Here is a 27,531-nt window from a genome sequence, read left to right on the forward strand (position 1 = left end):
ATAATTACAGGTGAGCACAGATGACCGGATAAGTGGGGTGAATGGACACATGGCTCACGTGTATAAATGTTTTTATTACACAGATCTGATTTTAGTCATAAGTATGAATGACCTCATGCTGCCCGGGACAAGGGGATGTTTTTCTATATGTATGTTGTCATCATTCTAATAAAAGTCTCATCTCACTACCAGTTGTTTCTACAGACATCGCAAACATTTCACTCTGAATCAAGGATCACCATTTCAACTTAAGCGATTGCTGTTATTTCTTTATTTCACATTTAATCTCAATTTTCAGACATTTCTTGTTCAAGTTCTGAAGGTTTCGAAGTTTGATTCTCGAAGTTAGTGTTTGCTCTCCAAGATCAAGGTCACAATTGTCCACTCACGCTCAGAGTTCAGTTGGGATCAAGCTTAACCTGAACCCCAGAGCAGGAATCATGTTCTTCTTCAGATGACAGGTCACAAACACCAGACCAGCACTCCAGAAATGAACTGGCACAGGAGGGAAGTAGGAGTGAGTTTAAATGGCTGAGAGAAGAGGAGGAGACAATTAGACAACAGTGGAAGACATGAGGGTAATTAGGTCAGGTTGGGGGTGTCAAGGGAGGGGGGGAGCCCGCTGGGAGGAACCCACACAGACAACAGGGAAAAGCCAGATAACCTGAACAGTGAACTAAACATACCCACCAGACCCTAACAAGGCGAAGGTCAGCGTCGCCATGCACTCAACGATGATTCTGATTTGTTTTGGAGGTCAGAGGTCACACAATCTTGTGCCTGATTTTTCAGACCCTGGTTGGTTATGGAGTATGTATTGATATTTTTAAAGTCTGATATATTTCCTTTCCAAACACCTCGCTAAACTCTTTTCACTGTATTTTTACACTCATTTTTTCAAGGAATTTATCTAAAAAACAAACAAACAAACAAACAAAAAAACAGAAGTGCATTCAAATCAGTTTATAACACTTTATAAAAAAAAAAAAAGAAACAATTTCAGAGGCTGAACTGGCTAGACACCACTATGGGTAAATCACATTACTTATTTTTAACTAAAGGAAAAACTTGAGAGTCAATGTTAAGTGACTTAGATGGATAATTCTGCAGTTCAACAATCATATTAGCCCCCACTTACACTTTACATCTGCTTGCCCGGTTGTTTGTTCATCTAATCAATCTCCTTCACCCTTGTTCTTTAATGTCCTACCACATTTGACCATCTCTAAATACCCACTAACACCTGAGAAACATCAGGCTCTCAATGATGGCACCGTAAATGTAATTTATTTCTCATGCATGCAAGCACTTGAGTTAAGCGATTAAGGCTACTCAGGAGTGGCGCAGTATATAAGATAAATATTGATTGACGAGAGGGTTTGTTAGCTACAGTGTAGAAGAGAAGAGGCAGCTATGAAAAGGAGACAGACAGGAGTAACGAGTTGTCTGGTGCCAGCTACTAGTCTTGTTCCAAATGAAGAATAGGCCGTCTTGACCTGGCTCAGCCACAAACAAACATTTCAGGAATTTCATTCCTTCAGATCTCAACCCAAACAGACGCAGTCTTTCTCCTCATCCATACAGAAGCATTTTTTTTTTTGTAATTCTGCACACATGCTTATGGATCTGTCATGCATAGGGAGAGGAGATTAGCAACACGTGCCAGCCATAAAAACAGGGATCATGCAATCTATTTCACAAAGCAGTCGATTTATCCCACTGTTTAGACTAAACAAAAACATAATATTTATATTTGTCACAAAGTAAAGATTATGTAAGATCTTTGGTAAGAAATAATCAATAATCCGGACTTCGCTATGAATTAGGAAGTCAGAAGAAAGGATTCGGATTCACTAGAAAAAGCCTTCGAGGTATTTGTGCGCTGCATTAAATGACAAAAATATAGTTCTCTGAACATTAGAATTTTAGAGGATGAGAATTCTTAATGCTTATTAAGGATTATGTTTGCACATTAATCTTTTTTTCTCTTTCCTTCTTTTTATGTATGCACAGATGTACACACACAGATGTACACACACACACGGCCCTTGTCATGTTTCACTGTCCTTGACTGCATATTGGAGCAGCATCTCCAGAGTCCCAGGCGGAACCTTGAAATCCTGTTTAGCCAAATTAACATTGGAGCTCCCGCTGCAAACACTCTGTGATGTAATATACGTGTTGGATCTCTCTGAAAATCATTATGGCATGTATAGCATAAATAGTCTCATGTTCCCTTAGTGAAAAAAGAGTGTGTCTGTCATGTCGACACCGTCCATCCAAAACACAGCTGAGGCGTGATACGCGTGCTCATGTTGATGTGCACGATTTTTTTTGTTTTTGTTTTGCATTGTGTGTTAGTGACCAAGGCACTTTGTGGTAGCCTTTGTGTGTCACTGGCTGTCAGGTTTTTCTTTTTTCCCCTAACCCTCAATTACCACAAACACACTCGCCTATGCAGCCGCTGCACAGGAAATTTCCAGCAGTGTAAACAACCTTGTGTTGTTGATGTGCGAGACTGACGGAGAGAGAAACAAAGCTGTCTCAAATCCCATTCGGGCTCAGAGGCGGGCCATATGGAAAGTTACCAAATAGTGCTAATACTGCTAATAGGATGTTCCACTCTAAATAGGAGTCCATGTTAATACCCAGATTTTCATTCATGCTGGAAATTGTAGTTTTAAATTACAGTTTAATGCTTCAGATTTTAAATAAAAAAAAGCCCCTTGAAAAACCTCCACAGCAACACAAAAATTACTACAGCCTCTGAACAGAGCCTCAGCCTCCCATTGTCAGCCAATTACTATGCAATCTCTTTCTTATGACTGAATAGCTCACTGTTAGCAAATAATGAAAAGGCAATTATGGCAAAGCTGTGTTCATATTACCCTCTTCATTTTATGCAGGCTGTAATTATTGTCAATCCTAGAGGCTTACTCTACCATGTAAGAGGCAGCAGGGAAGAAAATGGAGTGGGCTGGTGCATGGCAAATTGGAAATGTCACAGCTACCTTTTTATCAGCACCAGTAGACCCCTTTGTGCATGCGTGAACTCATGTGCACGTATACACAGGCACCGCAAACATACATGATCCAACCTGGGTGTCCATTAGCACACACATTCATGGCACATATTTATTTCCCATCATCAACATGAATCACTAATTCACTGCTAAGGGAAAGAAAAAAAGTGCACTTAGCGCACAAAGCGATGTGTGTTTTGCAGAATCTTCACCTCAAGCTGTTATCGGAGCTCAAGTACCATGCTCGCGGGTAAAGAAATAAATAAATAAGGTCGTAGATGAAGCGGGTGTGGGAAAAACACACAGAAACACACTCATGTGCGCACACACACATACGTGCGCGCGCACACACACAGTCCTTTTGTTGTTCCCCCTTTTTTCCCCCTGAAAACAATGATTCCCTGAAGACTCTTGGTTTTCTTTTGCTGCCAGTGTCTGTCTAACAGCAAAGTGGTGGATATATTCCTTTTGCCTTGGCCCTCATTAGCTGTCTCCATGCTGTTCAGTAATAGGGAGTGGCACATAAATGATTCCCTTTATAGAGTTTGATGTGCCACAGTGAGAGGACCACAGCCCCCCGTATGGACAGCACCTCCCTACCCATCCTCCCATCATCTCCTTCTTCCCTCAGTCCCCAGCAGCCTCCCCCTACAGATGGAGTGCACAGGGGTTGGGGTGGGGTGGGGTAAGACAGGACCGTGTGTGTGTGTGTGTGTGAGAGAGAGAGAGAGACATGCATGACAAAAGCCTCCGCCCATGTCGACGCTAATTCTAATGGGCAGCACTGACCCTTGAAATAAAACATTTCATCAATTTTTCCCTAAGTGCCACTAACAGAGGTGCGTAATTAGGGTGGGACATCAATAGAGGTCCGGGAGCGGGCATGGCTGTGGTGCGCTTGGCACAGCGAGTGGATGCGCAGGCAGGAGGTGCAGTGAGGAAAGGGCTTTTGTCAATACCCTAGCCCGCATCTCTGACAAATCAAAGTGAATAAACAATGCCGTGATTCTGCCGTACGTTGACAGGTGAGACGCGGGTCTGCTAACATGATTCTGACGGCAGACTTTTCAAGGTCAGCCTTTAAGCTTTTTAACTGCACTGTTTCCAGGCTTTGCACCAAATCCATCTTGACATTCATATACCTGGCAAGCACATTCATAGTAAATTTTTTTTGAAAGTTATTTTCCCCTTTCCCTCCCCCTCCGCCCTGCTCTGTCCCACAGAAGCAGGTGCTGCTCCTTTTGTGTTTAACAAGATTCTTGAAAGTGTGCATCAGGGAAAAGTGCATCTCTTAAAGGAAGGCGTTGCACTAGACGAGGCTGTCTTCCAAACGTGCTTTTCAAATGGATACTGAAGCCTGTCACAGTCATATTACTTTACCTCTAACATAATAGCATCGTCTGGTGCACTCCAACACAAACGGCAGCCAGGGAAACATCACAACAGGATCAGGGGGAAGAAAAGCCTCTTTAAACTTTCAAAACTCCTTAAGTTCTCAGAGCACATAGACTTCAGTGTGCCACTAGCTTACGGTAGTGTGCTTGCTGCTCCTAAGAAGAAGGGTAAAGGGAGGCGGGAAAAACAATGTAGTCATTATGGCTCACTTGAGTGTCATTTTGGCAGGCGGCGTTATATGACTGCTTGACTTGTGATGTGTAACTAAAATCACTCCCCTGTTGTCTTGTGGCCTGGTGGCTGTTAGGAAGAGTAAAGAGGCACACAAACAAACCAAAAAAGATGCCAATTTACTTCTCAACACTGCGCTCCACATCTTGAGAGTTGGGAAAGCAAAGTGTTTTGATTCGTACCAAGCGGATTAGGTGACTGATCACGGTGGCAGGGCGCAGCCATCAATCGCAGATGTTTTGCGGAGGTTGCGCCGATGTTTTTAAGACTCAATTTTCACCCAAAAACATTGTCACAAACAGCAAAGAGACCTACAACACCAGCACAAGGTTTCCAGAGAACGGGATATTGAGCTTGTGACTCTCTCTGTGTGCATGCGCATCATCGGTATCAAAACTCCAGGATTTGATGCCGTGATTGTCACGGGTCCTTGAAGTGAGGGGGCTCCTGTGTTCCCCAATTCAGTTTGATGTGTCTCTCTAGCAACCACAATGATGCCTGTGCGCACACAAAAATCTTTCATACACACCTTGTGAGCCCTGCTGTTCAGGTACTCATCCACTCACTCATCCACCACCGCTTTCCTGGAATACTGAGCTGTAAATACGCCAGAAAGGTTAAAAAAAAATCACACAAAGAGGGGAAAATGCCCCCCATCCCCTGAGCTATCTGCAAATACACATCACATCTGGAAGCCCAAAGATATGCAGATAACACAAACTGGAAGATGTGCTTTCATTCCCTAATTCAGAGAGAAAGAAATACATGTGGCGTCTATGGAGGCTTGAGTGAAAAGTCCTGCTCCATCACGCTCCATCCCCGAGTTATCGTCTCTGATTAGCTGCCAAGGCCCAAAGACACCCGCCTGTTTCAAGTCATTTGAGGCGTTCAAAATGAAATTATGGAGCATCTCAAGATATTAGTGTTAAAGAGCAAGTAGCCCATGGCTACAGTAATCCCCTGTTAATCCTGACCTAATGAGACCAAGAACGAGAGTAGGGGAAAAACAGGGTTAAACGGCATTAGTGGGACTTACCAGAGTGGTGTAAAGCTTCCGTCTAATGTTGTGTGATTTAAAGCGAAATAATGTACCACCGTGAATAATGAGACACTTTTAATCTCCAGACAAAACGAACGTGAATGACGGAAAAACAAATGTAGACGTTGAGATGAAAAGAACTTGTGTCATTGATCATAATCCACTGCAAGAAATTAACTTCACCTGAGTGCTGCTGCATAATTCATAGCCACAAAAGGAGTACCAGTGAGAGCCTTGTATCTCACAACACTACACATTTGGGACGAGTTGGCGACATCAAATGTTAGGCAGATTAATTCAGCTCCGTAGCCACCTCCAACAGCTGTAGGCTAACACAAATTCCATTCATCCGTTCACCTCGGTGAACTCGTCTTGTACGCAGCAAAAACACATAACTGAGTTGTGTTTACATCGAATTTAAGAGCAAGGTGGGAGTTATTACAAGGAAAATCGCCACCTCCATTTTGTCTTCAGTGATGATCATTTACAGTAAAAACACATTGGTGCTGTATTGCTGTGAGGGAGCACATTTATTCCCATATTAGTGATCCGTATTTAAAATAAACACGTGCTTCATTTAAGTTGCTCGAAGTAATGAACCAAACCAACTGGTTCCAGGGGTGCTCTAATGTACTCAGTAAGTCAGTAATAAGGCACCGTGGTAAGCCTGCGGGAAAGCCAACCTCATCCAAAGATAACACAGCACTCAGCACCTGGATCAGCGGGGGCACTTCCTCCTCACCCCTCTGATGTTTAATAGACACTAATCAGATGTGCGACTGGAGAGTGAGAGGGAGACAGGGAAGAGAGAGGTGCACAGTGACTTTATTGTTCGTTCTTGTCCACAACGCTCAGTTTTGTGAAGTTGCATTTTTTTAAAAACCCTTTTATACAAATGTGTCATGAGGTAAGTTGGCACATGACATCTGTTACCCAACTGCAGATGTTGATGCAGATGTAAAGCTCCCCTTTTAACCCCCTCTTTTAATATATTACTGCATATTTTATAAATCAAAGTTATTGTTCATTATTTCACATGATTGAACACAAATCAACATGTGAAAACCAAGAATATCTTCAGGTTCTCTGTTCTCATTTGTTTCAGAGCTGACGCAGGACCAGCGGGCATGTGGCAACTTTAAATTTTGCACTCTTGCCTCGGTTCAATCTGCCGCCATCAAAGCAGTCTAATTTCTAAGATACCTCACTTTTCCTTGGCCTGAATGAGCGATGATGCACAACGCTTCATCACTGTCAACATTTATGATGCCTCTCACGACCTAAAACTGCAGACTTTGCATTATTTCCCAATGTGATTTAAGAGAAACCATAAAAATGGCATTAATTGATGAGAAAGTTGAAGAAAAACTATTAGTAGCTATTCGAAAATCAAAAAAAAAAGAAACTTATGTGGGAACAGATTTGTATTACTGAGAAACAGAGACACAGAACTCATGGAACTTTTAAGATTAAAAATGTTCCACTTTAGTCGTCATAAATGTATCATCAGCCTCTAAAAATATCAAAACAGGAACTTGGTGTGTGTGCGTGTCTGTGTATGTGTGTGTGCGCGCACGCGTGTGACAAATTGTGTGGCCTTTCATTTTTTAACCATGGGTTTATGTTTGACCTATTAACTCTGAATCTGTGGGTGTGTGCATGCAAGTGTGTAAAGCTATAAGCTTAATTACCAGTCAGGGATCAGACACAGCTTCTATATGTACACCCTTCCTCTACACGCAGGAAGTGAGGGAGAGCGAGAAGGTACGGGACCATTTCTTCCACTGTCAGATTAGAGAGTCCTTAATTTGTGTGATGCACTGGAGTTTTGCTGGCTAATGAGATTGGGCTAATTGGTATGGTTACTGTAATCTCCTGAGGCGCAGGACAACACATTTAAACATATACCCACTGATCACATTTAAAACCTGCCAGTAATGCTAAAGGTCATTAGCGGCTGTGTTCATTTCCAAAGCCGCCCAACCTAATGGGGAGGGAGGCACATAAAACACAGTGAAAGTTCAAAGAGGTTAAAACATTCATTTGCTAATTCCAGGATGCATGTTGCCAAAAGAATACATGCTGTAATTACACAGAGAAAAAAATAGAACATGCTTAAGTAACATTCTTAACTGGGAATCTCACTATGCAAACCATTTCCCTAAATTACAGCAAATGTTGTTGTGCTGGACTATTAATTTGGCCAATTCTCCCATGCATACACCAGAGTAAAAATGTAACCTCAGTGATTCTATAAAAGGTCACATTGGCTTTTATAGCTAATTAGTCTGGCATTGTAGCTGCTGTTTTCAACACATCTGTGTCTTTGTTATTAGGAAGAGGAGAACAAATAAGCCCTACCACATATATGCAGATTATAAAAGTAAGTTTTGTTGTGCAGGAAAAATAGTCAGGTCATGATTTTTCCCTCTGTATATTCTAGCTCTAATAATTATACATGTGCCTCTTATATTTAACATTTTTCCTCGAAGTGTAGCAACTCTGTTTACTTCAGAGAAGTAACTGCTCCTCGGAGTGAAACGAGAACAGTAGCTAATGTTAGCACTGATGTTAGTGTTTGTATTAGCATTAGCAGTGGAGATGGATGGGGCCTCTGGCAGCCAGGACTCGTCTGTCCACAGCTTGAGACAGGTGGGCCCTTGAGCTCGGATTCAGGTTACTCAAACGGACCACAATGTGCGTCACACACTCACAAACACACATATTAATGGGCACTATTAATACACACGCTGAAGTGCAGAAACGCTCATTCAGTCTGGACCGTTTTAATGCCGAATGATATTTTTTTAATTGACTTTGTCATCACTAATAATCATGGCATCAGGAGGTCTCAGAGGTTTCCTACACTGTAATATTATTTTGCACGTGCTACCAGGCCGTTGTGATGCTAAAATATGTAGGGGGAAGTTTGTTTAAGCACTGCGAGGGAACCTAAGCTCGGCCACCTGTTTGCCAGAACCAAAGGCTTTATTGAATATTCTTATAAAATCAAAGCACTTCCTGGCTGCCCGTGGCACGGCTTCTGAAGACTCTCCTATTTTTAGGTTGTGACCTAAAGCAGCAGACCTCTCTTTTAACCTCACAACTGCAGATCCAGATGTTACACAGTACAATAAAAACACAAAGCCGTCTAAACCGCGTAGATGCTTAAGGATGCAGATGCTGACCGAGGCCACGTGATGAATCCATGAATTTAAATGCATTTAAAAGAAACCCTGGAGGATTGAGGATTTGTGCAATTCCTCACAACTTTAGGATTCAGTAATTATAATGTGTGTTGTATTAAATAAAATGACTGAAAAAATATTGACTTTTTATTCATCTAGGTTTTATTTCTAAGGTGTGTGTCCTCATGGATAAAGTTGCTCTTTTTCTTTTAACTAGATAACTAGTAACTAGATAACTAAAGCCAGAACATTACACAGAAGTCAGTGTTGGTTTTATGGCACCACAAAAAGCACACACACATGCACACACACACATGCACACACATTACATAAAGCAAATTGGCTTGTAGCTGCTTTAAACACTTTGTAGTCATCTGTATGTGCTGACTGTTTGACCTTTAGGATCCGTCAGTAACAAAAAACCCCGAGAGAAGAAGATGTCAGATTCAAAATGCTTTTCACAATTATTTATTCAGCATTTTTTATTAAATATTACATGATTTTTATTCTATTTTTTTTGTCAACAAAAGGTGATAAATAGTCCATGGCCACAGAAGATATTATATTTAAAAGTACAGAAATGTTGCAGTATTCATATTTGCCGTAACAAAACAATCCCAAATTCCACTTCAGAGTTCAGGTTTACTCGTTTTCTGCCCACAGGAATTGAAATTTTTCAGTGTTGGCACTTTAAAATTTACCAGCTTCCCAAAATGTGATGAGTGAAACCGAAAGAAAGACACGGAAGACACGAGGGAAAGCCGCGTAAAGAGGGCCATTGTAAAAGCCGGTCTTGTTAACGCTGTGTCACACCAGCGTCTATATATCATCTCCAGGTCTGTCACCTGACCCCGATGTGACACAGACCCTGCACTGTCCCCTCAAACACGAGCCCTTCTCCAGTAACCCCTGGACCCTCTGCACCCCGGTCTCCCCCAGCTCCCAGTGAGTGTCAGGCAGTACTTTACAACCTCTGAAAGGGAACTAAAGACCGCTGAGGATTTAGATGAATTACGGCCACGGGGAGCTCCTTTAACGAAAGGCGTCCAAATTTACAGCTTTGCCAGCTTCCTTAACTTCATGGTTGGAGATAAAGCAGGCCTTGGATTTGAAGGGAAGGAAGGGGTGGGGGGTGGCTCAGGCCTAATGAGTAAAGCTATATGAAACAGAATAGCCTACGGTATTCTTCACCCTGATGGAGAAAAACAGCAGCCAAATAAGTATAAAATTTATTGCAAACGACACACATTAAGGGGACACAGGACTGCACGTACCAGGAGTGCACGTACAAAAGGAGCAAAAAGAAGATTTTCTTTTGGAGTTGAAGACATCAGTTTGTTTAAATGTTTGTTTGCTGAGCAAAGTTAAAAAATATAATAATGGGGCCCTTTGGAGTGCAATAGAACCTCCGTCTGAAGCCATATCACTTGTCCCCCAGACTGAGATCAAACTAATATTGACCCATCAAACCGCCCAAAGATAAAACGGTGAATGCTAATGATGGAGACCTTCCTCGCTGTTAATTACAAGGTGGCTCATTTTGGCGTGAGTGGGGTGGCTGGGACAAGACAGTTATCTTCATAAACATCAGAGTGGAGGATGCATGGGGTCTGGCTGCAGCCCTGCTCCTATAAGTGAATTGTATATCAGCCTCCAAAGCTGGCACTTTAATCCTATTTGCATTCATATGGCCAGAGCTGGATGCTGAGAGTCTTTATCCTTTGATTTGCCTATTTGTATGCCCCTGTGGCTGCAGCAACTTTATGCATGATACCACTATCTGGATGTCGCTCACATCATCCAGTCCTCCTTCGCCCAGTCATTCACTGGCTGGAGAGGCACTGGGAGAACTTATTGCAGAATGGTACAATTGAGTAAACATGGACAGGTAATGGAGTCTAATGCGCACACATACACACGCATAGGTTTCATCTGAACATACAGAAAGATGGAGGGAGCAGGGGGGAAGAGAGAATTAAATACCCTTAGTGGTTCCCTGGTGGAGAGAGCCACAGGCTTAGCTCCACACCGGCTGATTTGTGAATCTCTGCTCCTTAAACAGCTCTGCGCCTCTGCGCACACGTTGTGCCGGCACAGGGGGAGAAGCGCTTTCACCCATTTGCACATTAATAAACCACCAGAAACATTTATTAAATGCTGGGAGAATAGGCACTATTTACATGTGAAACTCCCGGGGACATTGAAGTGTTTGGCAGGGGCCACACTGTGGGCCTCGGTGGTCCTGCAAATCCTCAGTTCCACATGGGGAATGATAATGTCCAATTACCACAGCTGCCAATAGTGCTGGTCGTGATGGAGAGTAACACACTATTAACCCTGTTAGCATTATCGACGCAACCAGCAAACCTTAAATAAGGACTCTATTAGAGAAACCACGGAAGGAATGCATCTCACATTTTCCACAACAGCAGCAACAACAACACTAATAAGAATTCGATGTGTCAAATTTTCTGGGCCATACTCCAGCCCCCCAGTCTTTCCTCTGAAGCACATTATTTGTGTTTATCAATATTAATGTAAAAAGGCCAGCTCCCTACATAATCTGCAAATATAATGCCTTACCTTATCAATTCATAACACCGGCCCGCTAAACTGTCAGAAAAATCTGAAGTCACACTTAACCGAGCCCAATACGGACTATTAAGATGGCTCGACATAACAGGACACCTGCCAATAATTGTACATAAAGATATGGAAAAGCCACAGTCCTGAAATAAATATTTCATGAATTCCAACACAAAGAGCACACTAAAAGGATCAAAGAGGAAAAACGGGGGAGAGACTCAACGTCGAGCATCCAAACAATATGCAAGAATCCCGACAGTATAGGTCACATGCAAAAAGACCGGGGTCACACTGAAATTGTCCATCAGTCAGACAAGCAGAACTGATTTGGATGCTAAATAATGGTTTAGATATTCAAAAATTCCATATATATGCGAAAGGCTTCAGTGCACCGTGGAGCTGGCCTATCAGAGGAGCACGCTGCCACCACACTCCCTCATGCGGACCCACGCTATGCCTCTGAGTCTACCGCTGACACGCACACTTGCAGATATGCACAGATGCTGATCCAGGACTTGTCCCTGTGCTCAGACTGTCCCTTAAAACAATGATGGTATACAAATATAAGACTCTTATTCATATAAACTTGGTCCAACACCACAGTTACGATGCATACAGCAAAACACATGTCAATTAACATGTGTTGTCAATTGACATCAAGGCAAAGTACATTTTTACATGTCCACACAGACCCTGCCACACCCAGCTGGGCAAACAAGACAGTGTGTCTCAGAGCAGGTACGCCTGTGTCAATTAATTCAAAATGTGAACAAGAGAGGAAACCAAGTGTAGATTTTCACTCTTCCTTCAAGGCCTCATGTCCATGCGGATAGCTGTCTGTTTATATTAGGAAAGGAAAGAGGCCAAAAGCATAAAATAACAACAATCCAACAGAACAACGCCACCACCGCTGGAGCTTCTTTGGTTTGTATCAGGCAAGATGACACGATCACGGACAATTTACCCAGGAAAACGTAAAAAAAAAAAACAACAACAACGGACAAATAGCCTTGTGCCAAATTTATAACCTGATCTTCTTATTACTCAAAGGACCCTGGTGTTGTGATTGTCATATGCCATCTGCCATTGAAATGTTTTTTTTTTCTCTTTGCTGTTGCTTGTCTCATCTCATTGAATGTCAAACATCTCTTATTGAAGAAGCCAAACCCATCTGATGATTTTTCCACCCCACTCGAATGGAAATGGTGCGTCTGACAAAACAGTGGCATTAACATAATAAAGGAATTCAACTTACAAAAACCTCAACATCTGCTAGCTTGGAGAGAGCATTGGATAACATTTCTTTGGATCCAATTGATGAATCTGATGGCGCTTAGACAGCCATTCATATCAAAATGTCTCAGGAGAGGCCAATAATAGGAACAACATGGGATTAATCTCAACACTCTCGACTCTGACGAGACAAAATATGCGTCAATCCATAGATCTAAAAAACACGCTGTTATTAGCAAACTTGTTTGAGGGTTTTTGGATGGTTTACTATATAAATGGGAACCTGAAGGACAGGATACAATGCAGGGAAAAAAGGTAATACAGACAGTGAAATTTGCAATCATAAATTTATAAATGCATATTTTTTGCATTGATCTCACATTAATTCTGAGCTGCGGATGTTTGGAAAGGAAAGAAGCGCTTTATTCTGAAGTTGTGGACAACATTGCATCTCCCATTAGGAGTACGCAGGCCTGTCATTTTATTATGTCAGTTTGAGCCGGTTTGACACGAGCCCATCCGTTTTCACCTGAATTCCTTACTTGCAGCAAGTTTCCATCCAGCGCCAGAGCCTCTGTAATGCTAAATTTGTGCCTCTGCTCATGATCTTTTCCTTTGTTTCTGCGCTTCAGAGCAGCTTGATGACTTTGTGACAGAGGAATAAAATCAAAGTGAATAACAGATGTGAATAAAATGTCCAGATCGTGGGATGGACCACGGTTCGCATAATATCCTGCATCTGATGGACGCTTTATTCCTTGTGAGGTGACCTCCAAGACAGAGGCTTAATAATTAATAAAACGTGTTTGAATTAAGAAGACACTGCTCTACATTTTTAATGTAAATGTATTTCTGCATGCAATTAAAAATGAATGATCAGAGGACTGCAAACCCGGCGAGTCCCCCACGGTCCCTGCTCAGCTGATTTACCATGGGGACAACAGTCAGACCGGATTGGTGGGGGGAGAAGTGGCAGTGTTGCCTCTGGAGGTGTAAACCACTACAGGCCTCACTTTAAAGTCTGCACAGCCTATGGGAAAAAAAGAAAAGCATAGGAATCTGTGGCTGGTGATTAACGCGCCGGCTGCAGGTTTAAATCACTCCGGGAGAGAGATGGCCCAGTGTTTGACTGGGTGATCTACTCCAGCAGCCCCTCTGATGGAAGAACATTACTGATGGGAAACTAAAATGAGATTGCGGAGCGAGGGGAGGAATTAGGGCTGACCTGAATGGGTCTGGGGGTAACATGGAGGCTATCACATTAACCTGACGGGGGCTCCTTTAATAGGGTCCAGGGCTTAAACTGATATATCAATTTCCCTCCGTGTGGATGACTTCAAAGACCAGAGCTCATTCTCGCCGCCTGTGTTGGCCCCCCATCAATCTTTGGACTGCTGTGGGCATCATCACCTCAAGCTTGGGACAAGCCAGGATAAAGATCAGCTCTGAGGGCTCCGGCCAATCGCCAGCTCTCTACTGGCAGAGTTCAGAAAAGAGATTGAAGCTTAAAGTTCCAGCTTGACATTGTGTACTTGCGTGTGGTTGTGTGCTGGCTGGTGCCGTTTGGAAAAAATGCGGCACAACGCAGTGAAATGGTTTCAGCATGGGGGTCAATCAAACACAACAACACTCCGCTTTCGTATAACAGAATGATTGTAATTATAATCACGGCTGACAAACATTTCTCCATCTGCGCCTGCAAACGTCACAATAATTACCCTTGTCACATTAAACTGTGTAATTTGGCAACGCAAATCATGGCATTTTCTCCGCTGACAGCAACAATGATAAAGATTCAGTGAAAGAATCATGCAGCATCTTCCAGTTCATCTCCGTTGTTTGTATAGAACCGTTTTTTCCCTCTAAACCAACAACAGAGACGAAAGCAACTCCTTTCTTTTTTACTAAACTCTCTGTTCTCAGGAATCATATCAAAAAGCCTGTCTCATAGTGCAAGCCCTCCAGGGTTCTGATGTCACTTCCAGTGTAACACTTGGCTGATGACTGACATATGCTTCACATGCACGCTGCAAAAAAAAGTACACAGTGCACGGAGGCTTTTTGTTTTCGACAACACTTCCGACTTTACGCTAACTTGTTTTGTCAAAACAATTCCCACAGAAATTAAACGACACATTACTAAAGTCAAACCTGAAACCTAGATCTGCCACAACAAACCTAATCCGGTTTGAGCAGCCGCTGTGTTGTGGTGTCCTCGCCATGTGTGTGTGCGTGTTTCTCTTGTAACGCAGCTTAGGTTTCAGGAAGTTTCAGGTCAGTCATCACAGATGGGGGGGCGGCAGCAGAGCAAAAACAAAGGCTCTGATAGCGCCGATAATGGGAACGTGTTAGACGGACTTTCACTGAGATAAAAAAAAAAGATGCGATTGAGTTGAGCAGGTGGAGAAAGCTAAATAAACATTTTAAAACGTTTTCATTCATCGTGCTCAGCAGGCGTTTGCCAGAAAAAAACAAGGTCACCAAAAAAAGAAGTACTCATCTCTGAGGTATTAGAGAGCTCAAAAGGGGAGCTCTGCATTTGAAGGAGCAGAATGAGGTGCAATTAGATCCAATGGGAAAAAGTCCGTATTTTGTCACAGAGCTCCTTTCAGCTTTCACCTCGTGATCAGAAGCATCATTTAGACAAAGAACAAAAGATGGCAAATATTTTGGGTAGGAGAAAAAGGGAGGGGGGGGCTATGTAGTGAGTTGCAAGAGTGGAAGTGAGTGAGATGGCGTGCCAAAAGGAGCCCATTGGTGTGGGCTACAGTTTGCAGCGCGTTACAGCTGAGATCTGTGAATACAGATCAGGCGAGATGTGAGGGAATTTTACAGCAGGTATTGTCTGTCACTCACCCCGTCTGTCTGTGTGATCACTGCCTCCGCAGCGGCTGCTTCATCTCACACACACGCACACGCACACACGCATGCACTCCTCCCCTAGTGCTACCAAAGGGGACCTGGTGCTGGGGTGTGCCCTTGCCAAAAAGTGACAGGTGCTCCAATAGGAAATCCAAAAATCAAAGGCCCATTATTCCCATTATATGTTCTGATATGGAGCTTATGTCTGGCTTTCTGGAAGTTACTGATATTTGGAGTTCACTTATTATACAGCGGAATTCAATTCAGCTTGGCAGCTTTTTGTTTTGCGTGTATTATTTTTATTATTATTATTATTGTCAGGTTTTTTTAGACAACCTTTCCCAAATGGGAGTAACAGTTTTCCAAACACGTCTGGGTAGCCTACAGCCCTGTAACACCTGCTGTGAGATATGCCTGCAGTGCACTAAACAGAGCTCAACAGCAAAACACACCTTTAACATCCAGAGGCACGCTTAAAAAGAACACATTCAAGGTTGTAATTACTTGTTTTGATACTACAGTTCAGCTTAAAATGTCTGTGACATTAAAGTTGCTGGAGTGTAGATCTTTTTATTTCGCATTACAATCCTTTTCCTTGTCCTCTTCTCTGCCTCCTACTTCAGACTTTATGTTTGAAATAACTTTTCATGCTGCTATTTGGGAGAAAACCAGACACATTAACATGGTCAAAAGCAGGATATTAGGAGAAGATTGCTGAACTAATCTTCGCTCCAGTGTTTTAAAAAACAGATGCTAGAAGAAAACAAATAAGGGTGGAGGAGCATGAATACTCACAATCATTATGGACATGGGCATTTAGCTTAAACAAGTGTTTGTTTTTACATGGGAGTGTCACTGCTGGTTCTGGGAATCGTTATAGAGAAAATGCACCAAAAGCTGCCTTGATTCTTCCGTCGTGGTGCTGCGTGAATGGGAGCGGGCCTGCAGCCTCAATCAGCTAAGTGTAGCAAGCAGCTGTTGTGTGGTGGATGAAGTGTGTCGTTAATTCCGTAAATATAGCTTTCCTTGTGTGCCTGAGAATCAACCGCTAAGGCCACATTGAGACCAGATGAGCGAAAGACTTTGCCAGCGTCTGGTAAACTGGGCAAAGCTGCAAAAATGACAGAGCAGGGTGGAAATTTAAATGTTTCCTTTGAGGGACCTCGTTTTATTCCTTTTGAGAAGACCCAGCGACAAGGGCGCCAACCTTTCAACAATGATTGGGGATGTAACGGAAAACGAGGCAGCATTTTAAACAAATAGAAGTTATTGTTGTCTGCGCTTGTACAGTTGTAACTCATTTTAACCCAACAACAATGGAGCATTTAAAAAAAGAAAGTTCATTCAAACTGATGGTTTAGCACTTGCATTGTTCCGTAAAGTTGAGGCAAAGAGGTAACAACATTTTGGCTCTTCTTTTATGGCCTATCAATAATCTTTTTCTGACACATTATTTTCAGGGCTGGAGGAAAATAGGGAGCAGCACGGTCAGTGGTTCACCACAAAGACTTCTGGGAGCTGGCGGGAGCAGCGTGTGTAGGCGATGCAGCCGCCCTGGGACCCTGCCAGGATGTCTTTTTGACCAAGCTGCTGGAGCGTTGACCAAGCTGCACACAGCCTCTAGGAAGAAAAACAACACACAAAGGCAATTAGATGACATGATTGTCATGAAGATGGTGACTGTTTATTTTTCTTGTTTTTTTGGAAGTTTGAATTCAGGGTTGTATCACAGCTGCTTTGCAGCATTTCATGTGTTTAAGTGAGTCCAGTTAAATGTTCCTGAATATACAGACTCTTTTTTCCACTCTCTCCATCCATTTTATGTTTCATTTTCCTTCATTACTGCTTCTTTTCCCATGATGACCATCTTGCTGGTGTGAGGAGTTTAACACTCCCAGTCCCTCTAAATTCAGCACAGCTAAGGCTTTTGGGGAAATTAAATAACCTCAGGATTGAGCTACTTTAGGAAGTGCAATTAACATATTTGCCTCCAGAGGAAAATATTGCCTGAAGTTGAATGGACGGTAATTTTACGCATGGATTTTTCCTCCCCATTCTAATTCTCAGAGATTTGAATAATCTGTAGAATTTGTTGTACAGAACAAGGAGTTTTAGCGTTTTGTACCGAAGCCGAGGTGGTTTGACTATCACTGGGAACTTAAGACAAATACTGTAACAGAGTTGTTCTAAGAGTTGCATGTTTGATGAGTTAATTAAACATGACTCACTCGTCCCACTCCTAAGTCATCTGTTTTGAGTTTAATGCTCTAATGTATCGTTCCCAGGGAAGGATCCAAGTTTGGAATGATAAATTGTGTTTGTGGTGGCCTTTCATGGTACATTGTATTTTGACAGCAACTATGTTTGACCACCATGATTTTGGACAACTTTCCTGCCTGATGGCATCCTTATAAGATTCTCTAGCCATGACTGACTAATCCAAGTTATCCATTTTGGTTTGAGCCATATATTACACTCCTAAAATGATCTTCTAACTCCAGAGATAGAATGGTTTAATTACCTCCTCTGCATTGCCACTTTCTCCACCCTTTTCTACACGCACATAAAACCGGAGGTCAAATTCAAGTTCCACTGTTGGTCTACCTTCTCCAGCTCTTTGTCTAAATCCCACCGTGTGCAGAGATCAAAGTCCTCAAATGTTGGGATAACCGTTATTACTTCTCATTAGTGTGTAACCTGATGCGCACTTACAAGCCCCAACAGTTGCTGCCGTCAGCTGCTGATGCCTCAAAATGGTCCGCCCCGTCAATGAGGGAGTCTGACCAGGCAATGAAGCGTTTCCAGAGTCTAGCCTTGTGTGGCTTAGCATGAAACCCATTCGCATTGTCACCTCTATGTCCCAAACCAAAAGGGACTGTTAAAAATGTCTCCAATGCCTTGGCTGACATCCGCGGCTACAGACCATTAAGGTTCTGCAGTCTCGAACACACCATTGGAGTCATTAAAGGCAATGTGTAATTAAAGTTGGAATAAACAAAGGCTTTTCCCCAGGTCTTTTATTTTTCCTTCACACTAGCTCTTTCTCTCTCCATTCCTCTTTTTCTTCCTGGGACGCAGGGAGAACGTTGACATGCAAGAGACTAAATTCTCATTGGCTCCTGTGGTGGTGGCAGGCATGGACGAAGGCCCTCGGCCTAATTAGAAAACTAAATACTCTGAGTAATGCCGAGCCCTCGGGAATACAACTGCCATATCTCTTACACATGTGATGTAGAAGGACCGGGAATGCCACTGGGGTGTCTTGCTGAAATATCCTGTGCAATTCTCCTTTGCACAGCTGTCCACACAGGCTCATGCACTTAAGACAGGCTCACTTTCATAGTTAAAATAGAAATTTGTGTCCTAAGTGCTGCAGCACAGCCAATGCTTAATATTTAATTCCCCTGGGTGCTAATTATGGTTGAGTACTGGCAACACGGATTCCCTTTTTTCACTCCACATAACAACTGTAAAAGCAATTTAAGCATTTTTCAATTAATTAAACACACAGTCTTCCAGTAACCTCTTGTCATTTTGCCCTCCAGGACCATAGCTAATTTGTGTAGAGTAAAAAAGGGGAAGGGATGGGGGTTGGTTCTGTTTTCATCATGGCAAAATGCTGCTACAAAGGAATTAAATGGGAAGACACTTAATTTTCATAAGGATTTTAAAAAGATCACACACTATCATTATTTGAAGAAAAAAAGTTGTATTCTCAGTGTAGTTTTGAATGTTCTGAACCTACATATCAGATGATTGTAACCATGAGCAACCAGCCTCCATTATGTTATCAAAGCTGCGAGAGATAGTCTGGCTATGGAACTAATCCCTGATGTATTTTTAGTCACAATTGACTGATGAAGTGAAATTACTACATCAGTGATAAAACGAGCCACTCTGAAAAGCCTTTATAAGATCATGCAGCAGCCAAATGAGCACTTTAAGCTACTGCAAGTCTAAATGAATTTGTACAACAGTGGTGAAGCGGCACAGCAATATGGTGGCGAGTGGCGACATTTAGATAAGGATACATAATGGCTCTATAATATGCTGAAATGATGGTTTATGCCTTTTGCTCAATGTATTTGTTACTTATGATAGATTTGTGCTATATGTACGCATGTGTGTGTGGGAGGGTGTGGATGTGTGTGTTTGCATGTCATTAGGAGAGGTGATGGCACACCCAACCTCCTATAAAGGCCCCTGTCATTGCAAAAGATCAGAAGCAGTCTGTGAAATCCAACTAATAGTCATTACGGGATCCAGGGGCCTGCACACACTACCTGCTTGCCAAGGAGGCTCCCTCACACTTCATATTTGCATTGTGTCATCTTATCAGCAGTCACCCAGACAGAGGACAGATCACACTCCAGACGACTGACAGCTGCATTGCTAATATGAGTAAATAGGGCTGAGGGTGAGGAGCGAGCAACCTGCCAGAGGACAGAAAAAAAAAAGAGAAACAAAAATCACAAATTATACAACAGCACCAGGATGGTTTTATTTTTTCCTAATGTAAAATTAATGTCCAAAGCCTTTGTAGATCCCCCCCTTCTGTTCAGAGTGTCGAGGAAGGGTGAATGAACTCTTAGAACCCCGTGTGCTCAGTCACTTCTGGGCCTGTGCAGTCAATAAGGCTATTTCTGATCTCCGGATGGCTAGGGTTTCAAAGCCTGTTTAACTGGGCTCCCACAAAGCCGGAAGCACCAACCTCAGCTCAGTCCTCTCCCTCTCTGCCTTTCTCCCTGTCCGTCACCCTCTCTAAATATTGAGGGAGAGCTCAGTTTGACACCCCCAACCCCTCTCCCCCCCTCCCCTCCGATTCTCCTGAGTCAAAAAAGGAAAAAGGGAGGGAGACAGCAGAGATGGAAAGGAGGGGGGTGTAATGGCAGGGGTGGTTGTGGTAGTGGTGTTGGCGGGGGTGGTGTGTCTGTCGGTGTGTGGGGGGAATCCGTCCCCTTCCACATGCACGGCAGTGAGGAAAGACAGGGAAGCGCAGGGTCAGGGCTCCCGGTGCTAAGCTGTGAAAGGCAAACGTTTGGCAGAGTAATTACACGCCGCACTGCTCTGGGAGTGATTAGTGATAGTTGTCTGTTTGAAGCGTTTGGAGCTCCCAGCCTTTATGGGCCACGCTTGCCTCCGCTTCACTTAATGTTTAGATTGCATTTGCATGAGGAAGAGGGCTGCACATGTCAATATAGCCAATAAAGCTCAGGCGCGTGGCATGTGTTGGTGTTTGTGGCGATGTCTGGGGTAGGAGGGAGGACCGATACATGAAGATTGGCATGAAAAAAACAACACAGTGAAATTTCCTATGTGTAACTCGCATTTGGCATATTAGTAAAACTAAGGTATAAAAATTCACCTTCAAAGTATTGTTGAAAACTAAAATATCAATATAAAACCCTGGTTTAAACTGCGTAAAATTAAATAAAAATGTAATAAATGGAAAAAATATTTCCCAGCCTTACACAATATATGAACAAGTATGATACAGTAGTATTAGATAAATGCACATTATTAACATTTGCATGCATTCCTTGTTTGGGGTATATTATAGTTATGCATCAAATGTTTATACTGGTTATACTGTAGAATGCCAACATGCTTTGATCAGGTTTTAAAATATATATTAAATATGTGGACAAAGCCTTGCTTTTTACTCTGCTAAGCGGAATCACCACTTCCTGGATGTAATTCCTCCACTTGGCTGACCAAAATCCTGTTCAGCCTCAGGTCAGGTGACAATGTGGCGCATGGCAGTCACCGCGCCCAGGCGGTGCGGCCCAGGCTGCCAGCCTTTGATGTTCTTGCTGTGTTAATATTGGCAGGCATCATTGTCCCAGTGCAGATGCAGATGTGCCCACAAGCTGGAAGGTGAATGGCAACACTCTGGTAATGTGTCCAGTTGTACAGCAAAGCCCAGAGGGCGTGGCAAGGGTGTGGGGAGGAGGTGTAAACAAAAGAAACAGACAAGGTAGAAGACATGTGGGATTAGGAAATGAATGCTGTTAGCATCCGGGATATGGAGTCTTCTCTTTATCAAGAAACACCTCTAATTATCCAACTGAGCTTTTCTGATCTTCAGAACAGATATTAACAATGACTGTTTTCTTTAGTACAAAAGATTTTGTCATCTTGCTTTCTTTGGGGGCTTACAAAATACATCAACAAATCAGGACAGGGTGTAGCAAAAGGATGATAGGCGTCACATTTTTAAACACTTTAACCACCTAATCCCAACACAAGGGCCGACTTTGTCACAGGTTGGAGAGATGTGTGGCCAAGCAAAGGAGAAACAAACACAGGCACAGACAGAAGAGGAAATACCTCAGGGACTTTCTTGGATTGAGGAAGAGGTAAGATAGTACCTGCAATGCAATCCCTTCCAAATCTGCACCAGGTGTTGGGCATTAAGGGGAGCATCTCCGATTTGGCTTTCTGCGTCTGGCTCAATCACCCAGGGCAGTGAGCGTCAGGACATAACTAATACTCCAGACGGAAAGCAGAAAAGAGGAGGAGGAGGAGGAGTAGGAAGACCTGAGACTCAACAATAGTGCACAGAATAAGTTTTTGGCCCGGGCAAATTTAAATATACACCATGTCTAATAAACAGGCCCTATTGCAGATGTAATTTTATTATTTTGCCATGATTCTCTTCAGTGTTTGACATTTAAATATTCAATTACATATGAAATGAGTCTACTGAGAATACAGTACAAAGGGAAGACAATAAAATATGGGAAGCAGAGCTGAACACTTTGGGTTTTAATGAGTTAAGATAGATTTAAAATAACATTACACTGTATCCCATTGAGATTTCCAGTTAACTACAAAGACAACTGAGCACTGACTGTTCATAACACAAAGAAAACAAAGAGAGAAGAAGCTTAGCTTGATATAAATATCACATTCTCAATCACAAAGGCGAGGTCTAAATTGAACCCCTGACAGAAAGTATATTTTAGACAAGTGGGCTCTTTGTATCTGAAATTGCCCTAAAAGAAAAACAGTGAAATACTTCAGCACCCAGCAAGAGGGGGTCACGGTGCCATGCTGGCATCATTGTTGCCATAGATTATACATGACACCCCACATAAAAGGTTATGATGGTACGATGTTTAAATGAGGCATCGGAGAGGGAATTTAAAGCCTTGACAGTGGGAGATGCCCAGTGCAACTGGTTCTGGACTGTATGCAGAGTGGGGGTAGGGGGGGGAAATCTTCAAATTAAAGAAAAAAGCTCATTTTAAAACAAACGGCTGATGAGGTTTCAAAATACGGGGATATAACATCAAAGTCAGCCCTGACAAAAAAAAAAAAAAAAACGCAACAATGCGGCAGCGGACTGTGCGACAGAACTTAATATTCCTCCTCCTCTTCCTCCTCCTCACCCCTGAGCAGTCCCATCTGATTACAGTGCAGTGCACCCCAAATCAACCCCTCAGTCCCGTCTCGTGCTGCCGTGAGTGGGAGTCGGAACACAAGGTGTCAAAGTTGCCCACGAGGCAAGATGATGCTGTTGAGCGAAATCCCTCATTTGGGGAACAAAAGAACGCAGTAAGGGGTTAGCGAAGGTTTGCTTGATGGGGTTGCTGTCCCAACTATGACAACCAAGGCAGAGACTGCATGTCTAATGAAGGCCAGGCGACGTATCGTTTACAGGCTCGCTCAGCAGAAGCCCTGTGCACGTCCGTCTCCAGCCACAGAGTTTGCCCTCTACTTAAGGCAACAAGAGTCAGGCTCAGCATTACAAGCCTATTAAAAGATACTTTTAATTATTCCCTCCTCTCCTGGGATCACTTCTTCCATGAACTTCATGTTTCTTTGGCATGTGCACTTAGGAGTGGCACCAACAGAAGCATGTGTTGTTTTCTCCCTCCAATTAAAGGCCATGTTGACAGATTAAGGCTGCTTCTGGTTTGTGCTCCACTAATGCATTTAAAGGAAGATGATGAACGTAAGGGGAGGGGTGGGGGGGGGGGTCAAAGCCAGAGAGGGAGAGAAAGAGAGAGAGAGAGAGAGAGCATGCATATGAACCCTGAGGGATTAATGTGTTTACATTACCTGGGCTGTGATCTATCACCAACCTCGTCAGCTTCTATTATGCATCACATACATAAGTGAGCAAAAGACCTGGGCGCTCCTGCAACTCACTCATACTATTTCAATTCTATAAAGTCAGTGCAAAGATCTAGTACATGACTCCCACACTGTGGTTTAGCATTCTGGTAGTCTTTTGATTTGTATGTTGTATCACTTTACCTTCACACAAGCATTGCACGGGTGCCTCCTACTTGCCCCCGAGAGCTTTAAGCAGTATGGAATTTAGATGATTACCATATGGCACCTAGAACACCTTCAACACAAACACGCTATTGATCCATCGGTCTGCTCAGGAAATAGTGTGACACGTGAAAAATGAATCATATAATACAGATTAACAGCAGTAAGAAGGATTCTAGAATATATATGTAGATTCATCATCAACCTTGTTCACTGTATGGGGTTTATCTTGTCCCAGCTGTGAAATAATAAGTTGCATCGCGACATGCTGACAGGGTAGTGTGTAGCAGGGCCCCTGGAAAACCTCCAGTCACACTCAAGCTTCATTATATCTAATCAATATTCATTTAGTCACTGAGCTTATTGACTCGTTTCTGAAATAATATTAGAGGTCATTTATCTTGTCATGGGGTGGGGAGAATCATCCCTTTTCCACCACGTGCCATTTGGAAACTGGCAGTATAAGTCGCGTCCATGCCCCAGTGATACAACTGTAAATAAGTATTTTTGATAAAACACTGGAAAATCAATGGGTGCTTCCTGCGAGCCATCTGAAGCAAATCAATCATGATCCGCACAGCTGGCAGCGAGACGGGGGAGGAATGGAGTGGCAGTGTGAGAAGGGGTGCAGTCTTTGCCTGATACCTTTCATTTCGGAATCACTTCTCATAATAGGGTCATCATTTCATCACTTAGCCTATCCGCAGCCCTGCCACTCAGCCTTGAGGGGATCATGGGGTGTATGGAGACAAGGGGGGGGGGGGGGGGGGGTAGACAGCACCATCAGGAGTAAACCGAACACACATGCACACGGTCCATACATCTTCATTCAGGTCAATAAAAGAAAAGGAGATCACATGAGCTGAAAAAGGAAATCTGAAAATAGACTTGCGCTCTCTCATCAAGGCCACATTAGTTATTTGAGCTTTGACATTTTATTTTTTTGTGATTTTTAAAATAATCAATATCATATTAGGATTAAACGATACACATAATATTATAAGAAAAAAATACAAATTTGACTAAAAACACAAGTAGACCTACTGCTGAAACCAAACGATTGCCATGGTGCAATAAAAACATTACAAGATTAAATGTATTCCCTTTTACAAAATTTACTTTTTTTTAAAAAAAATATATATATATCAGCATAACTGTAAATTCTTATTTTAATGCACTTTACAAAAAAGTAAAATCAAAAAATACTAAACATTGCATGCATGTATTAGCCTAATGCTGTAATTCCAGAACAATGGCTAATGATGACAGTTGTTTAGGCAACTATTTTAAGCATATTAAAACACAGTGCACATGTGTTTAATCATTTAATAGTCCCACTTCACAACAACAAAAAAGAGAGGGAAAAAAAGCAAGGTCAAAAATAAATTACATCCATTATTTGCAGCGGATCTCCCCAAAGCATTTGGAGCGAAAACTGTTTTGAATTTCAATTGGCTTCCAAGTGGCAAAAGCCCTCAGCTAATACATCAAAGAAAAATTGGTGTCAACTAATCGGTTTAGGACACAGATTTAAAATGGTTAAAAATCCCATGAATACTTCAAGCATTTTTCCCGGTGAGCCACTACAGGCTTGAGAGCGCAGCGGCTGACCTTGCGTGCTCCAGAAACCTGTCCGCCTCTCGACGTTAACTGACTGTTTAACTCACCCATTCACGCAATTAGTCCGCCTCAACGCATAATGTTGTGTAATAATATCCTGTATATCCAATTTAGATTACACTTGCTCCCTCAGGCATTTCAAGTGGCGTGCATCATCTTTCATTCCCTTCTTCCATGCCGCGTAAAACCGTTTAGTATGCGTAAAGCGCGAGTTATATATTCTCAGGAAATACCAAAAATGAATGGTATATTCACACGGGTCACAGCGCGGTACTTTTACGCAATAAAAACACATTTTGAAAGCGCTGTTTAACAAAACTATACTCACCTACACATCCTCCTTTATCAATGCAGAGAAATGGGAGCAGTTGCCATTATCTACTCCTATTATAGGCTCCGTCGGCTCACTGAACGTCCTCCAACCCCGCAGAACAAGCCGGTTAAAAGCGCTAAAAGCGTTAAAGCGCACGCGAAGCGCGTCTTTCATCGAGCAAATACAGTATTTAAAATAAGCAATTCCACAAATGATTCTATTCCTAAAAGGCAGGACAGATGGTGGAGTGTGGTGACAGGCTTTCTTTTTTTGATTTGATGATTTTATGATGTGTCAGTCTGATAAATGACGCTCTGTAATGGTTTTGATCGCGTCTTTAACTTGACAACTTTCAGTACCCGCGGATCCAGGTAGTTGTCCTCGTCCGGCGAAAAGTTCCGGCAATTGGCTGGTTTGTCTGCTCAACAGGAGACTCTGCAACCAGTTCTCATCGTATCACTGACATCTGATTTGGTGAAACAGTGGGGTCGCTTTGTGTATTCATCATTCTTTCTTTAATTTCCCTCTTTCTCTCTCTCTCCTTTTTGGAAGTGTGCGCCTATGCTCTCACTCCACCAGCGTCATCTCTCTTCTCTCGAGAGATTTTCAGAACGTGTTAAAAAAAAGAAAAGAAAACACGTGACAGCGTGTGCACACACTCTTTAGCAGCGCCTACAGCGATCCCTTTCGGTTTATCTGAGACTTGAACTGCAAAGTCAATCAGCAGAAGAAGAAGATTGGCTGTAAATGATCTCATTTTCAAATTTGTAAAACAAGAGAATAATTTGAAAACGCATAAAACGATACTCTTGTTTATAGTGTAGTTTAACGCTGTGGAAATATTACAAAATTAAACAGGCCTGACGCACACGCACACCCTCGTATTTATAATATATATGTATATAATTTGAGAGATATCTGAAGCCATTTGAATATAAAATTGGGTCGATAACAGAAGCATATTAAATAAATCGGCCCATATATTTCAGCACTGAAACGTATCTGCGGTGATCAAATGAGATTATATCCACTGGTCCAGGCGGATTTGGTGTAGTTGGCACTAATCTGCTCTGGCTTGAGGGTTTATGACTTCATGAGAGTAAGTATCTGACTGGTTTATTCTAGGATCTGTTGCAAAAACTATTTACCGCCGCCTGCAGTAAATCCTTCAAACACAAGTGAGACGCAGAAAAAACATATTGTCACGATTTGAGCAAATATTTCTCACAAAGTTATTAGACACACACACAAAAACTACACATTACTAAGAATTGTGCCACTTTATTGTCTTACTTTTAATTGTCATATCTTACCAAAACAATATTCGTCTGGCGTTAGAATGTCGACGTGAACAATTGGATAATCCATTGCAAACTCCCTTTGCGGATTTTAACTGACGGCGCACGAAGATCACCATTCTTTTGATTTAAAACGCGTATTTAAAAAGAGCTTTTTTACGCGCAGAGAAGCAGTAAAAGGAGAGCAGAGTGGCGTGGCTGTTTCCTGCTGGTATCTCAGCCAATATCCAGGGATATCAGCCGATTAGTTATTGATCAAGTGTGAAAGTGACGGCTTTGAATTAAAAGAGAGGAGGAAAAAAGACTTGTGAGTTGACAGACTCGCGTGATGTCGCCATCCAAAGGGGGGCTCCTAGACGCACTTGAGACTTAAGAGCAACGAGCCTTGTTAAAGGGGAAAAAGAGAAAAGGAGAAAGAGAGGGATTGTTAGTTAACGCGAGAGAGGGATTGGGTAAA

General features: G+C 42.5%; 1 long non-coding RNA gene across 1 annotated transcript; it reads right to left on the minus strand.

Moving 5' to 3' along the window:
- Window positions 1-9,328: 9,328 nt before the first annotated feature.
- On the minus strand, window positions 9,329-27,511 carry LOC130521537 (uncharacterized). Its single transcript, XR_008949359.1, has 3 exons — window positions 25,792-27,511; window positions 19,841-19,990; window positions 9,329-17,177 (listed from the first exon to the last, which is right to left on the minus strand). It is a non-coding gene; the product is annotated as an uncharacterized LOC130521537 (long non-coding RNA).
- Between the last annotated feature and the right edge of the window lie 20 nt (window positions 27,512-27,531).

This window comes from Takifugu flavidus, chromosome 2 (genome assembly GCF_003711565.1).
Source record: "Takifugu flavidus isolate HTHZ2018 chromosome 2, ASM371156v2, whole genome shotgun sequence".
Taxonomy (NCBI): domain Eukaryota; kingdom Metazoa; phylum Chordata; class Actinopteri; order Tetraodontiformes; family Tetraodontidae; genus Takifugu; species Takifugu flavidus.